Source organism: Rhinoderma darwinii, chromosome 1 (genome assembly GCF_050947455.1).
Source record: "Rhinoderma darwinii isolate aRhiDar2 chromosome 1, aRhiDar2.hap1, whole genome shotgun sequence".
NCBI classification, from domain to species: Eukaryota; Metazoa; Chordata; class Amphibia; order Anura; family Rhinodermatidae; genus Rhinoderma; species Rhinoderma darwinii.
The window spans coordinates 376,630,349-376,645,576 of NC_134687.1; the positions used below are offsets into that span (position 1 = coordinate 376,630,349).

At 47.8% G+C, this 15,228-nt stretch overlaps 2 long non-coding RNA genes across 2 annotated transcripts in view; one reads left to right on the forward strand and one right to left on the reverse strand.

Annotated features, from left to right (window-relative positions):
• LOC142742432 (uncharacterized) overlaps positions 1 to 10,161 on the reverse strand; it is a 65,905-nt gene extending 55,744 nt beyond the window's left edge. Inside the window, exon 1 of the long non-coding RNA XR_012881379.1 lies at positions 9,928 to 10,161. This is a non-coding gene — a long non-coding RNA (uncharacterized LOC142742432). The remainder of the gene's footprint in view (positions 1 to 9,927) is intronic.
• The window catches only part of LOC142742439 (uncharacterized), a 52,057-nt gene continuing 46,914 nt past the window's right edge, over positions 10,086 to 15,228 (forward strand). The window contains exon 1 of the long non-coding RNA XR_012881381.1: positions 10,086 to 10,280. This is a non-coding gene — a long non-coding RNA (uncharacterized LOC142742439). The remainder of the gene's footprint in view (positions 10,281 to 15,228) is intronic.

The following is a 15,228-nucleotide window of genomic DNA, read 5'->3' on the forward strand; positions in this document are numbered from 1 at the left end:
GTGCGCGCCAAAGACCTTTGTAACAGCTGCTCTACGGGACCGATACCAGATCCCATAGATGATCCGGACACGCCAAACCGAGACGTTCCGCTCCCGGGGCCAATTCCCGAAACCGGTCCCACTGCGAGCGAGAAAGAGCATCAGCAACACAATTCCGTACACCCGGGACATGCACCGCCACCACCCACGCGTTCAGCGACAAACACACCAACACTAAATGTCGCAACAATTGAACTACCGGAGGAGAGGACGCCGTGATGTTATTAATGGCAAGCACCACCCCCATGTTGTCGCAGTAAAAACGGACCTTCTTATCCCTGAGCCTGTCCCCCCAAATGGTAGCCGCCACCACGATGGGAAACAGCTCGAGCAGGGCCAGATTCCGCGTCAATCCACTGGACACCCAGCTAGCCGGCCATTGACCTGCGCACCACGGACCTCCCCCGTAAGCTCCAAAGCCACCCGCCCCAGCCGCATCCGTGAAAATATTCAGATCACTCGTATCCTGCGCTGGGGCCATCCATAGCGAGCGACCATTGTACTGGCCCAAGAAGTCATCCCAAACCTGAAGATCAGCTCGGTGCTCCTCCTTGAGCCTCACAAAATGATGCGGCGCCCGCACTCCCGCCGTTGCCGCCGCCAACCTTCTACCAAACACCCTCCCCATCGGCATAATCCGGCAGGCGAAATTCAACTTCCCCAGCAGCGACTGAAGCTCCCTCAGCGACATTTTCTTCCTTCTACAAGCCCGTCGCACCTCCAGCCTCAAAGCACCCAACTTATCCGCCGGGAGCCGACACTCCATTGCCACCGAGTCAATTTCGATTCCCAAGAAAGAAATCGTCGCTACCGGGCCCTCCGTTTTTTCCGGCGCCAAAGGGATCCCAAAATCCCTCGCCACCTTCTGCAGGGCATGAAGCAAGTTACCGCAAACCGGCGAACCCCCCGGGCCAACGCACAAAAAATCATCTAAGTAATGGATCAACGAATCGACCCCGGATACTCCCCTCGTTACCCACTCCACGAAGCTACTAAACGCCTCGAAGTATGCACAAGAAAGAGAACACCCCATCGGAAGGCACCGATCCACGTAAAAGGCCCCATTCCAAAAACAACCCAACAGCCGTTGGCTTTCTGGGTGGACCGGCAACAACCTGAACGCCGCCTCGATGTCGGTTTTTGCTAGCAGCGCCCCCGGACCCGCAGCCCGCACTAACCCCACCGCCTTATCGAATGAGGTATAAACTACGGAACACAACTCGTGATCAATCCCGTCATTTACCGACGAACCTTTGGGATACGATAAATGTTGAATCAAACGAAACTTTCCGGGCTCGCGTTTAGGGACAATACCCAAAGGGGACACAACTAAATCTTTTACCGGCGACTCCACAAATGGCCCCGACATGCGCCCCAACGAAACTTCTTTTAACAACTTTTCCGACACGACTTCCGCATGCAAGTAAGCCGATTTTAAATTTCTCCGCGTAACCGGAACCTCATAAGGAGGCGGAGGAATAACAAAACCAACACTAAACCCTTCATAAAGCAACTTAGCTGCCGCCCTATCCGGATACTCATTTAGATAAGGGGCCATCCTTTCCACCCTCACCGGCGACACCCCCTTGACCAGCCCCGTGCTGGTTCCCGGACCTCTTTTTCCGCAGACATTTTGCCGCCCCGTGTGATGCACCATTACACTCGGAGCACACGTGCTTGAACTTGCACGTGGCCCCAAACTTGCACTGGCCTTCATTGAATTGCCAGCAAAACCCCGCCTTTCCCCCGCCGCTTGGTCCACTCTGACTAGTCTGGCCTCCCTGGCCACCGCTCCCGGGAAAGGGCTGCCTAACCGGAGCCGTAACCCGTAACCAGAGAGCAATATCCTTCTGGTCCCACCGAATCGCCGGCCGAACCGCCTTCCGCTGACGGAATTGCTCATCATATCGCAGCCACGCCTGACCCCCATACGCCCTATGAGCCTCCCCAATAGCATCAAAATAACAAAATAACGCCGAACAATTTTCCGGCGCCTTTTCCCCTATCACACTAGCCAATATGGCGAACGCCTGCGACCAATTAACGAACGTCTGCGGGATAAGCCTATACCGCCGCCGTTCCTCCTCGTCCTTTTTACTCTCATCCCGCTTGCTCTTATCCAAATTGAATTTAGCCAGCGGCAAGAGAGAAAAAATTTCAACGTATTCATCTTTCCAGATCCGATCACGCACCTCCTGCTTTAAATGCGCCCCCAACGGACCCTCAAAACAAACATACACCTCCCCCCGAGCACGATCGTCCATGCGCACTCGATCGCCGTCCTTTTGTGCCTCAGTCTGCACCGACACCGCGACCGCCTCTCTAACCGCCACCACAGGACGCGCCTGCAACGATCCCCCGTCCCTGGGGCCTTCCCAAACTACCGCAGGGGACACTTCCGTTACAACCGGCGCCGCGGCCCTATCAAGGCGCCCCACCAGCTCCCGTAAGCAACCCACTAAATCTGCCAAACCCGCTCCGTCGCGTCCGCCCGCGCCACTACCGGCCCCCGATGCTATGCTAGCAGCCCCCCCGCCGACACCCGACATAAAAATCGCTGGATAAGACAATAATGGAGTTATACACTCACCGGGCTGCACAGGCGCTGTGTTCCCGTCAGCCGGACCATCCTGACCTCGACGATAGACGTCCAGTTCACCTTCCTCCAGTTCTTCTCTCGCCGACGACTGTCCCTCCCAACGACATCTTCGGAAAGGGGATGAGGACGCGCTGACCGATGGGCCGGCAACCTGCCGCCCGACCGCCGGGACCCAGACTTCCGACCGGACCTGTTGCCTCGACGTCGCTGCAGATCTAGTCGTCCGTCTAGACGATCCTGACGAAGCCTGCCCCCTGGCCGGAACATCACCATGCGGGGCGGCCGTACCTTGCTCTCGACATCTTCCATCTGATGGGGGAGGGGTGACAGGGAGCCCGGCCTGCGACTCCCTGCTTACCGCCGGACCCCGTCGCGGCCTGGGATTCCTGCCAGGACGCAGGGCCTGGGAAGGGGCGGTCCTCCCAGCTGCCTGGCCTGCAGCGTCCGGGATCGGGCTCCCTCTGCGACGCCGTGTCCGCGGGACTACCTCCGGACTAAGGCGCTCTGGAGGTCGGGACCGCCGAGAGGGACGGGTCGACACAGCCTGCATCGCCGTCACCCCTGCCACCGCTCTCTGCCTGCCCAGCGCAGGAGCGGTTGTTGCCGACTCCCCCCCCGCCGCCATAGCCATGCTCGTAGGGGGGCCGGGGGAGGGGAGCCTGTCCCTTACAACAGACCCCGAACGCCGTGCCCGACGTGGCGAAACGGCGTCCGGGATCCGCGTTAATGCAGCCACGGTCTCCTCCAGCCATCCGGGACCGTGGTGCACAGCAGCGGCGCGCAGCCGCTCTAAAATCAAGGCCTCTGCCATTACTAAAAAACCGGGCAACGGGGAGCTTTGCTTAATGTGTGTTACTCCTCCCGCTGCTTCCGGCTCAATGCCGAGAAACAGCGGGAAGCGCAGTAACGGCCCCCCCCGCCCCCCTTAACTCCTCCCCGTCCCTCCTTCAGCTCCTTCAACTTTCCCTGACCTCGTAACATTAACCCTTTCCCTACCAGGACGGTCATGTCGGCTTCCCTTAAGCCTGCAGCTGCGTCCAGCCTCTTCTATAACAAGTAAGGTATATATATAGAGAAGAATCTTGATTTAGAGCTGCATTTAAAAAAAAAAAAAAAATAAAAAAAAAAAATCAACTTAGGGCTTATTCAGACGAACGGGATATACGTCCGTGCAACGCGCGTGCTTTTCTCAAGCGTGTTGCACGGACCTATATTAGTCTATGGGGCAGTGCAAACAGTTGCGTGATTTTTCCGCAGCGTGAGTCCGCTGCGAAAAAGTCACGACATGCCCTTTCTTTGGGCGTTTTTCGCGCATCACGCACCCATTGAAGTCAATGGGTGCATGAAAACCACGCGCACCACACGGAAGCACTTCCGTGGGACAAGCGTGATTCGCGCAACAGCTGTGAAAAGGATGAATGAAAACAGAAAAGCACCACGTGCTTTTCTGTTTACAAACATCCAAACGGAGTGTCATAATGATGGCGGCTGCGCGAAAAGCATACAGCCGCGCATCATATGCTGATGCCACACGGAGCTGTTAAGTGCCTTTTGCGCAGGCAAAACGCAGCATTTTTTGCATGCGCAAAAAGCACACGCTCGTGTGAATCCGGCCTTAATCTTGCATACAGATGTGTTCTTCCTTACCTTTTGTCTTATCTCAACATAGCCTGAGATGTGTGGTGCAAGATGACCAGCTTTAAAAAAAAGTTAATAATTTTGCGATACTCTGTAACAAGATGTCTATGCCAGTGACATAGCTATAGGGGTGGCAGCGGTCGCAATTGCGACCGGGCACCAAAGCCAAGGGGAACTGCAGCCCCCCCGCGACGCGGCTATAAAAAGCTACTATAGTAACTGGGGCCTATGTAATAAACTACACGGGCCCCTGTTAATATAGTGATAACAATATACTTACCCTCCTTGTTCTCGAGCGCAGCCGAGGTCCTGACTTCTTCCCGTGTCATGACGTCACAACGCTTTGTGCCGCGAACAACGTTGTGATGCTGGATAGCGTCAGGACCTTCACTGCGCCCGAAGCCGAAGAGCAGGTTAAGTATAACATAACTGTCTGCTGGGGCCCTGTATTTAAGCCCAACGTGGTAGGTTTAGATACAGGGCCCATCAGACAGGATCACACAGATTGTGATCCTGTCTGCTGGGCCCTGTATCTAGGCCTACCACATGGTAGGCTTAGATACATGGCGCATGTGTAATCTTGTCTGATGGGCCCTGTATCTAAGCCTACCACATCATAGGCTTAGATACAGGGCCCCAGCAGACAGTAATCTTATACTGTATAAGATTACTGTATTCTTGGGTCCTGTGTCTAAGCCTAACATGTGGTAGGTTTAGATACAGGGTCCAACAGACAGAATCACACATGGGTCCTGTATGTCTCTAAGCCAACCACATGTGTTACCATACCTTCCAACTTTCAAGTATCACAAAGAGGGACAATTGTTTTTATTTTAAGTCACACCTCTAATCCCACCCAATCCCCGCCCATACACACCCGATTCAGCCCACACAGTATCATGCTCCCATAGTGCCTCCCACACAGTATAATACCAAATAGCTGTCCCCACACAGTATAATGCCCTCTAGCTGCCACCATACAGTATAATACCCCATAGATGCACCCATACAGTAAAAAGCCAACAAAGATGCCCCCATACAGTATAATGCCCACACATTCTCCCATGCAGTATAATGCCCATACAGATGCCTCCATGCAGTATAATGCTCAAACAAATTCCCCCACACAGCATAATGCCCCCATAGCTTCCCCCATACAGCATAATACCCCCTTAGCTGCCCCCATACAGTATAATGCCCCCCTAGCTGCCCTTATACAGTGTAATACCCACAAAGCTGCCCCTAGTGCCAGTGCCCTTGTAGATAGTGACACAGTGCCCATGTAGGTAGGGCCACAGTATATTACCCTCTTGCTGCCACCATACAGTATAATGCCCCATATTGTATAAGGCCAACACAAATGCCCCCATACAGTATAATGCCCACATATAGTCTCCCATGCTGTATAATGTCCACACTGATGCCCCCATGCAGTATAATGCCCAAACAAATTCCCCATACAGCATAATGCCCCATTGCTGCCCCGTGCAGCATAATGCCCCCATAGCTGCCTCATACAGTAAAATGCCCATACAGATGCCCCCATACAGTATAATGCCCCCATAGCTGCCCCATACAGTATAATGCCCCATAACTGCCCCATACAATATAAAGCCCCATAGCTGCCCCATACAGCTTAAAGCCCCGCTACAGCACAATGTCCCCTTAGCTGCTCTTATACAGTGTAATACCCACAAAACTGCCCCTAGTGCCAGTGCCCATATATAAAGTGCCAATGCCCTCTCGATAGTGCCACAGTGCCCATGTAGATAGTGCCCCTATATAGTGCCACAGTTTCCACGTTGATAGTGCCACCCCCCTCTAGATAGCGCCATTCGGACTCCCTCTAGGAGCGGAATCCCCAGCCAGAGCATAGGCCGGGGATTCCGCTCAGAGGGAAGCCCTGATGTCACTGTCCATATATGGACAGTGACGTCAGTGGCTACTCCTTGAGCGAATCCCCATTGCCGACTCTGGTCGGGGATTCCGCTCCAGGAGGAGCCACTGATGTCTATGTCCATATATGGACAGTGCCCTCAGGGCTCTCCTCTAGGAGCAGAATCCCCGGCCATATCATCGGCAATGGGGATTCCGCTCAAGGAGTAGCCACTAATTCTGAAGTAGGGAACTATCAGCTCCCTGCTTCAGAATTAGTTCAGAGCGGAGAGAGCTCCTCCGCCTGCCAAATACTCCCTGGACACAGCGCTACTTTAAGCGCTGTGCTCGGGGAAGCCCTTGACTGTACTGTCCATATATGGACAGTGACGTCAGTGGCTAATACTTTAGCGAAATCCCTGTTGCCGACTCTAGCCAGGGATTCCGCTTATAAATGGACAGTACCATCAAGGGCTTCCCTGAGCACAGCGCTTAAAGTAGCGCTGTGCTCGGGGAGCCCTCAGCGAGTAGAGGGGCTCCCTCTGCTCCTTCGCTATGAACTAATTCTGAAGCAGGGAGCTGATGGTTCCCTGCTTCAGAATTAGTTTGACAGCGGGACATACCCCCAGCCGCCCGGGACAGCGGGACACCGCCCGGAATTCGGGACTGTCCCGCTGATTCCGGGACAGTTGGGAGGTATGATATAGATAATAGATAGATAGATAGATAGATAGATAGATAGATAGATAGATAGATAGATAGATAGATAGATAGATAGATAGATAGATAGATAGATAGATAGATAGATATGAGAGAGATAGCTAGATAGCTAGATAGATAGATAGCTAGATAGACAACAAAAATAGAAATCCCAGCTGCACCGGTATAAAGTGGGTGCAGGCCTTAGGAACCAGACCAAGATTCCACCTATACAAACTTCAAAAAATAGGCAGCACTCCGCAGTATGGTGAAAAAATTAGGGTACTTTATTGCCCCATGTGCAACGTTTCAGCTCTGTCCTCTAGAGCCTTTCTCAAGCAGGGCTTGAGAAAGGCTCTAGAGGACAGAGCTGAAACGTTGCACATGGGGCAATAAAGTACCCTCATTTTTTCACCATACTGCGGAGTGCTGCCTATTTTTTGAAGTTTAGATAGATAGATAGATTAGATGAAAAGCAGTAAATAGGCAGCACTCACAAAGGCTTATGGTGAAAAAAGTGGGTGCTTTATTGACCCCAAAAGTGTGACGTTTCCGCTCACACAACCTGAGCCTTTCTTGAGAAAGTCTCAGGTTGTGTGAGAAGAAACGTCACACTTTTGGGGTCAATAAAGCACCCACTTTTTTCACCATAAGCCTTTGTGAGTGCTGCCTATTTACAGCTTTTGTCTAGAGGGACAGTGGTCAGTTCCCCAAGGTTTGCACCCCCTTTCATTTAAGCCTGTGCTGCTGGATTCTATTTTTGTAGATAGATAGATAGATAGATAGATAGATAGATAGATAGATAGATAGATAGATAGATAGATAGATAATAAATGGATAGATAGATAGATAGATAGATATGTTTTTTTTATTACCACTATTATTACTATTCTCCCTCTCCTGCCAGGAGAGGGAGAAGTTACAGCAGTCCCTCGAGGGTGGACGCAGGGGAGCCGCGAGGGGGGGGGGCACGGGGCCGCGAGGTGGGAGCAGGGTGGGAGCGGGGGGCGGGAGCCGCAAAAAGAATGTGACTGGAGACAGAAGAGTTTCTAAAATCATAAAATAATGTAATGTGTTTCCTAGGCACTAAATTATTTAAACTGTGTACTCACCACTGTCCTGTGGCTTATTTTCCTCTGCAGTGCTCCGCTCCGGTGTGTCTGCTACACCCTGCTCCTTCGGTCCAGGCAGACTGCTGCACAGGCAGTGTTTTTGCTGGGGGGCGTGGCTGGCAACAGGGAGGGTCCGGGGCAGGGCCGGACTGTGCTCAGACCGCCCGGGACGGCTGGACAGCGGTGATAAACGGGGACTGCCCGCTGGATCCGGGACGGTTGGGAGCTATGGTGTTAATGGGTATTTTTTTGTGTTTCTGTATCCACTGACTGGTAAAATGTCCATTGTCCCGATTGCTGCTCTAAAGTCGGAAAGAAGTACAGAATCTGCAACATTCCCCATTGAATTTTATGAACAGTAAGGAAAACTGGTATCTCCTATACAACTCTATGGTTAGTACCCCAGCAATCAGACATTTATAGAATATCCTATCGATATGTTTTTCACTGGAATACCACTTGAAGCCTTCCATGTAATCATTGGGATGTTCCTCCAGCTGTAGGAAACATTTCAAATAACATTATATCACAGAACTGTTATATTAGCCATTCTGTAAGGTTTATAGTGTATAGTAACTCAACTTCGCTATTCCCATAGGGAATAGGATATGAAGCAATTCTCTAATACTGTAACAGAAAATTATACAAATTGGTGCGCCAACCTTTCTTCCCTCTCTGACAACGAGCATTGACTCTTCTTATGAAATTGTTATTTAGGGAGGGTATTCATTAGGGACACTGGTTATACTTTAGGCACTCTTTCAGAGTTGCACCTATAACTAGTATGCTGCACCAGAGGGAGCGGAAAAGGAATTTATTGGAAGTTCTCAAAATTTTCAGGCTAGGTGTCACTACAGAACCAGTGGTTGAAGAGATAGAGCTGTCTGACAGGACGTGCAGGACTGGGTGTGTGATGTAAAACACGTGTGGAGAGAGGAGGCTCGGGGGAGGAGCTGAGAGGAGCCAGAACCAGGAGGAGTGGGAATCACGTCTGTAGCAGAGGATTGGTCAGAGAGATAAAGCCACCCCAGAGAAGGGGCCAATAGGAAAAAGCTGAACTGGAACAGGGAGAGGAGCCATGGAGCTGGCCAGCACCTCAGAAAAGTGCCCTGTCTAACCTGGTGCCCACACTGTTAATGGCATCTGTGTGAGATCTGATACTGCGGAGAATTACTTCACAGGACTGTGTTAGCTGATGAATCTGGAATAGTGCATCATTCTCTCACTGCTGCTCCTCTTCTTTGCCTGTTTAAAACCATTTCCCTGAGCTAAAGAAACTGAGAATATGTTTGCAATGTTGAGTAGAGATTTGTGCTAAACTGTTTTAAGTGGGTGAAAAGTTACTTCATTGGGAGCAGACAGTTCTTAAAGGGACAGGGTGACAAACAACCCAGGACGTGTTGATGGACAAATAACGGATAGACTCTCGCACCTGTACCCTAAACTTTGGTTTCGTTCCTAGGCTTGTCCGATCCATATTGGCTGCCAGCTGAGGGCGGGAGAGTGAGGCCGCGAAAGGTAGCGGTTAGCGCCACCATGACCAGCGGCGGTGCCGGAAGGTTCGAGCAGTAATTCTGATACACATGGCGCAGTCAGGGGACTGGAGTGTAACTCTTACCCCTGAATATTCTCCCAGTAGCGGGTAGCTCCCGCCTTGACTGTCAGAAACGCGTCTCCAACCTAGCAGGTAATGTGGGATCAGTCACAAGCTCTCTCAGGGGGACTCCAGCGGGATCCACGTTCCCAACCTCAGTTTCCTCCTTGTCTGCTCCCAAATGTAGGAGAATCATACAATAATTGTATTGTTGGATTAACAGTAAAAGAATAGAAGTGAGAGCCTGTGTTGAATTCATCTTTTCACCTCACGCCACCCCTACACACTCCTTCAAAGCACATGTGTGAACAATAATAGTGATACATATCACTTATTCAACATAGATCAAGTCCAAAACATTGTATACTTACATAATCCATGCTGTAGGATGTCGCTGCTGTACTCCAAACTGCCCATTTGTATCGGCGTTCTCAATTAACCATGACGCATGCGCCAGCGGATAGAAGAGGTCAATTCTCACTAATGTATTGCGCAAGTGCGGCGGCCATCTTAACTTCTGGCTAGAGCCCTATACATGTGACTGCGTCTGCACAACAGGGAGGCTCGCAGTATCAACAGCCTAGCAACCCTGTCCACCAATCACTGGACTCCAAAGACGTCTGAATCTGTACACTGCGATCATCTCACGTAACAAAAAAAATCAGAACTATTATCCAGTAATGGCCATCAAATAGCGAACAGTCATCCTCATTTATATATAGAGGTAAAGATACTAAGCCTTCGACTGTAATGTCAGTTAGTCCATTAAAGGGAGTGAAGTATGAATATCAAACCCTACTATTATGGGAACTAGTATGTATGCAATAGAAAACATAAAAGAGTGTAAATGATATATTTATTTATTTAATTAGAAATAATTTAAAGGACCCAATAGTTATAACTACTATGGTGCAAGCAACCTATAGTAGCACACTTTCAACCACTAGATGGCGATCATAGATCACCATCGAGTGGAATGGGAAAGAAACCATCCTGGCATCAACACACAAATTTATTCTTTATAAAATGTCTAAGTATTTACTCATGATTTTTAATATATCTCATCTTTCCATACTCATCATATAGGGCATCTATTGAATATCACTGTTTCAAATTCTCAAAGGAGCCTCATTATTTGTTGTTTTGTGATTTGTACAAAAATATCATTGTTGAAATCTGACTAATCTTTCAAAAGTTTCTAATGACGCCATATGTTGTCCATAATGTTATTTATTTTAGTTATTTTCAATACATTGTGTCCCTATATGGGACCATTTTGAAATACTATTGTCATCGTTGAGATAGGTCAATATATGCTTCTTGATCAGTTGTGTCAAAGTGGAGCAACATCCTCAAGCATGTGTGAAATGTCTACAAAAAATAAAATAGTCATTAGAAACATAATTAGTGAGTGTTGTGTACCCATTAAAAAACCAAAGAGTCAATGCTGTAAAAATTGGATCTAAGTACAGATGCCTAAGGCATATTCCAAATTAAGACCCTTAGGCTGCAAACTGTCTAACTCGAATATCCATTTTAATTCCTTTTCCTTCAAAAGTCTTTGCCTGTCCCCTCCTCTGCGCAAAATCGGTATGTGATCTATCACTCTAAATCTCAACTGATTAACTGAGTGTTTAGATTCTATAAAGTGTTTTGCCACTGGTAGGTCTATCTGTTTTCTCCGTATGGTGCTTTTGTGTTTATTTATACGATCCCTCACCCCATTGATAGTTTCTCTCACATAGACAATAGCACATGGGTAAGTAATCATATTAAAGAGGCTCTGTCACCACATTATAAGTGCCCTATCTCCTACATAAGGACTTACAGCAGAGCAAGCGTAATCTCGCGAGATCTCGCTGTAAAATGACAGGTTACAGCGAGATTACACTTTGCTCTGCTGTAAGTACCAAACAAACGTTAATGAAGTGCAGGGATTGTGAATAGACATCCCGTCCTGGCTGGAAGGAATGTCTAGTCACTGCCTAAACACTTCAGTAACGTTAATATGTCAGTATAAGACAGCACATCGTGAACAACCCAGTGTCACTATGCGCTGTCTAAATGAATGGAGAGAAGTGCACGACGCTGATTGGTCAGCGTCATACACTCCTCTGTACAACGCCCACTTGGTCTAAAGTAAAAGCACGCCCACTTGGGCATTAAGAAGTTAATTAGCATAAAGCTAAAATCGCTCCTAATGTGGTGAAAATAGATTGTTTTTCTAAATAAAAAGCACTGCTGTCACCTACATTATAGCGCCGATCTCCTTATGTAGGAGATAGGGCACTTATAATGTGGTAACAGTCTCTTTAGCCACAAAGCTAGTGGCACAAGTGAACCTACAAGGTATATTACATTTTCTACCTGTAAATGAATGAGAAAAATTGGAACCTTTAAGAAGGTTTCCACAGCAAGAGCACCGCAAGCAGGGACAATTACCTTTTTTTGGGATTATTTAGGTATGTCTGTACCAGGCCTTTGGATCCCCTTATATATGAACGCACTAGGGAATCACTCACATTTTTACTACGTCTATAAGACATTATTGGTGGTTGATCAAAAGACGGTATGTTAGGACAGCCTCTTCTGATCAAAGACCAATTCTTTCTGATGGCTTGTGCAAATTGTCCACTCATAGGACCATATGTAGAAACAAATGGTGTTCTGTCTGTGCTTGTCTCTTTCTCTTTATCCCTTCTAGCAAGAAGTGTATCCTGATTCATATTTCTAACCATATGTCTGTGTTCAGAAACTAATCTAGAGGGATATCCTCTTTCTAAAAACTTCTTGCACATCGTATCTAATCTTGCATCCAATATTTCCTCATTAGCCACTATCCGCTTAAATCTGAGTAATTGACTCCATGGTAACGAGTCCACCATCTTTCTTGGATGGCTGCTTTGATAGTGTAGCATACTATTTTTGTCTGTTGCCCTCTATCTCCTTCCCTGTAAATCATTGTATCTAGAAATTGGATGTTATTCTCAGACCAACAATGTGTAAATTGTAACTTAATATACCTACTATTTTATTCCTGATAGAACAAATTGAACTCATCCAGTGTACCTTGCCATATTAGGAACACATCATCTATGTACCTTAGCCAGCATCGGACATGTCTCCAGTATTTGGAGGCATACACAAACCTGTCCTCAAATGCAGCCATATAGATGTTAGCATATGTGGGGGCCACATTGGACACCATGGCTGTGCCTCGGAGCTGTAGATAGAAGTCGCCAAAAATAAAGTAATTGTTCCTGAGGACAAACTCCAACAGTTCCAGGATCAGGTGTGTACGCCCCGGGGACATGTCCGAGCTGGCCAGAACCTGGGTGACCGCTGATAGACTCTTGTCATGCTCTATCGATGTATAAAGGGAGACTATATCTAGAGAAGCCAAAATGATCTTACCACTGCCTTCTATTGCCTTAAGCTTATTTAAGAAATCAGTAGTATCTTGAACAAAAGATCTAGTATTTATAGCAAATGTCCTCAATTTTCGATCTAAAAAGATTGCTACATGGTTGAAGAGGGATCCCTGGCCCGATACAATCGGACGGCCTGGTGGATCTATCAAGCTTTTATGGACCTTAGTTAACCCCTTGCGTACCTTCGACGTAATAGTACGTCGCTGGCCGCTTATTCCAGCGTACCTTCGACGTACTATTACGGCGCAGGAATAAACTGTCACTATGTGAAATCACATAGTGACAGAACAGCGGCGGCAGCTGTCATTGACAGCTAACCGTCTCTGCTACCGGCCTGGGGACCAATTAGCAGTCCCCAATGCCGGCGATTGCTGTGATTGGTCAGTCTCTGAAGACTGACCAATCACAGCCGTCTGTGACGTCGTCTGCAGGAGAAAGCTCCTGTCACTTTCTCTGATCTCCTCACTTCTGTGAGATACGTGAGGAGATCAGAGAAAGCGGTGTAAAAAAAAAACAAAACACTTTTTATTAACCCCTTCCCGAAAATGGGCGTATAGTAACGCCCTGAGGATGAAGCGGGCACAGGAGCTGTGCTCGCTCCATCTTCATCGGATGTCGGCTGTAATATACAGCCGACATCCCACTGCAACTACAGCGATCACTGTCCTCTCCGATCGCTGTAGTTTAACCCCTTAAATGCCGCTGTCAATAGCGACAGTGGCATTTAAGTGATTGATACAGAGGGAGGGGGCTCCCTCTGCACCCCATTGCCCCCCACCCCCCGCGAAAAATCGCGGGGTTCTGATGGTTGCAATGGCAACCAGGAAGCCTAGCAACGGCTTCCTGGTTGCCAGGTACGGGAGCCTATTAGGTCCTGCCCAAGGCAGGACGTAATAGGCTCAACTGTCAGTTGTAAAGTGACAGTTACAATACACTGCACTACATCAGTACATACAGAAGTAGTGCAGTGTATTGTGCAGGGGATCAGAAGATCAGATCTTCCAGTCCCCTAGTATGTGTAAAATAAAAAGTAAAAAAAAAGTTTTAGATAAATAAATAAATACAAGTTTTACGTAATAAAAACAATAATCACCTTGTTTCCCTGATCAAGCCCTTTATAATTAGAAAAAAAATGAAAAAAAAGACAAAAACTAGACATAATAGGTATCGCCGCATTCGTATCGGCCTGACCTAAAAAAATATCATATTATTTATCCCGCACGGTGAACACCGTAAAAAAAATACCATAAAAAACAATGGCAGAATTTCCTTTTTTGGTCACGTTGTTTCCAAAAAAATGGAATAAAAAGTGATCAAAAAGTCGCGCGTAGCCAAACATGGTACCAATGAAAACGACAGTGTGTCACGCAAAAAATGTATGTACTCCGCACAGATTACATATGCCCCCACATTATAAACTGAAACACCAGTAAAACACTAAACAAAACTACTACCAAGCAAAATCTGCGCTCCAAAAGCCAAATGGCGCTCCTTCTGGGCCTGGCAGTGTGCCCAAACAGCGGTTTATGACCACATATGGGGTATTACCGTACTCTGGAGAACCGCTTAACAATTTATGGGGCGTAAGTCTCCAGTGGTACAAGCTGGGCCCAACGCATTGGGCACTGAAATAGCATGCATATATGTGGAAAATGTCAATTTTCAATCTGCAACATCCACTGTGCACTAATTTCTGCAAAACCTTTGGGGGTCAAAATGCTCACTACACTTCTAGATGAATTCCTTGAGGGGTGTAGTTTCCTAAATGGGGTCACTTCTCGAGAGTTTTCACTGTACTCGTACCTCAGCGCAATGCAACATGGCGTCAAAAACAAATTTTGTAAAATCTCCACTCCAAAAACGAAATTGCACTTTTTCCGTTTAGACCCTTGCCGTATGTCCAAATAGCCGTTTACAACCACATATGGGGTATTTCCGTAATCAGGAGAAATTGTGTAACACATTTTGGGGTGTCTTTCCTCCTGTATTCCTTGTGGAAATGAAAAATTCTGAGCTAAAGCTACAGGTTATTGGAAAAAAAAAATGTTTTCATTTTCACGGACCAATTCTAAGAAAATCTATAAAACACCTGAGGGCTCAAAATGCTCACTACACCTCTAATTTAATTCTTTCAGGGGTATAGTCTCCAAATTGGGATCACATCTGGGGAATTACTACTGTACTGGTACTTCAGGGACTCTGCAAATGCAACATGGCCCCCAGAAACCAATTCAGCAAAAT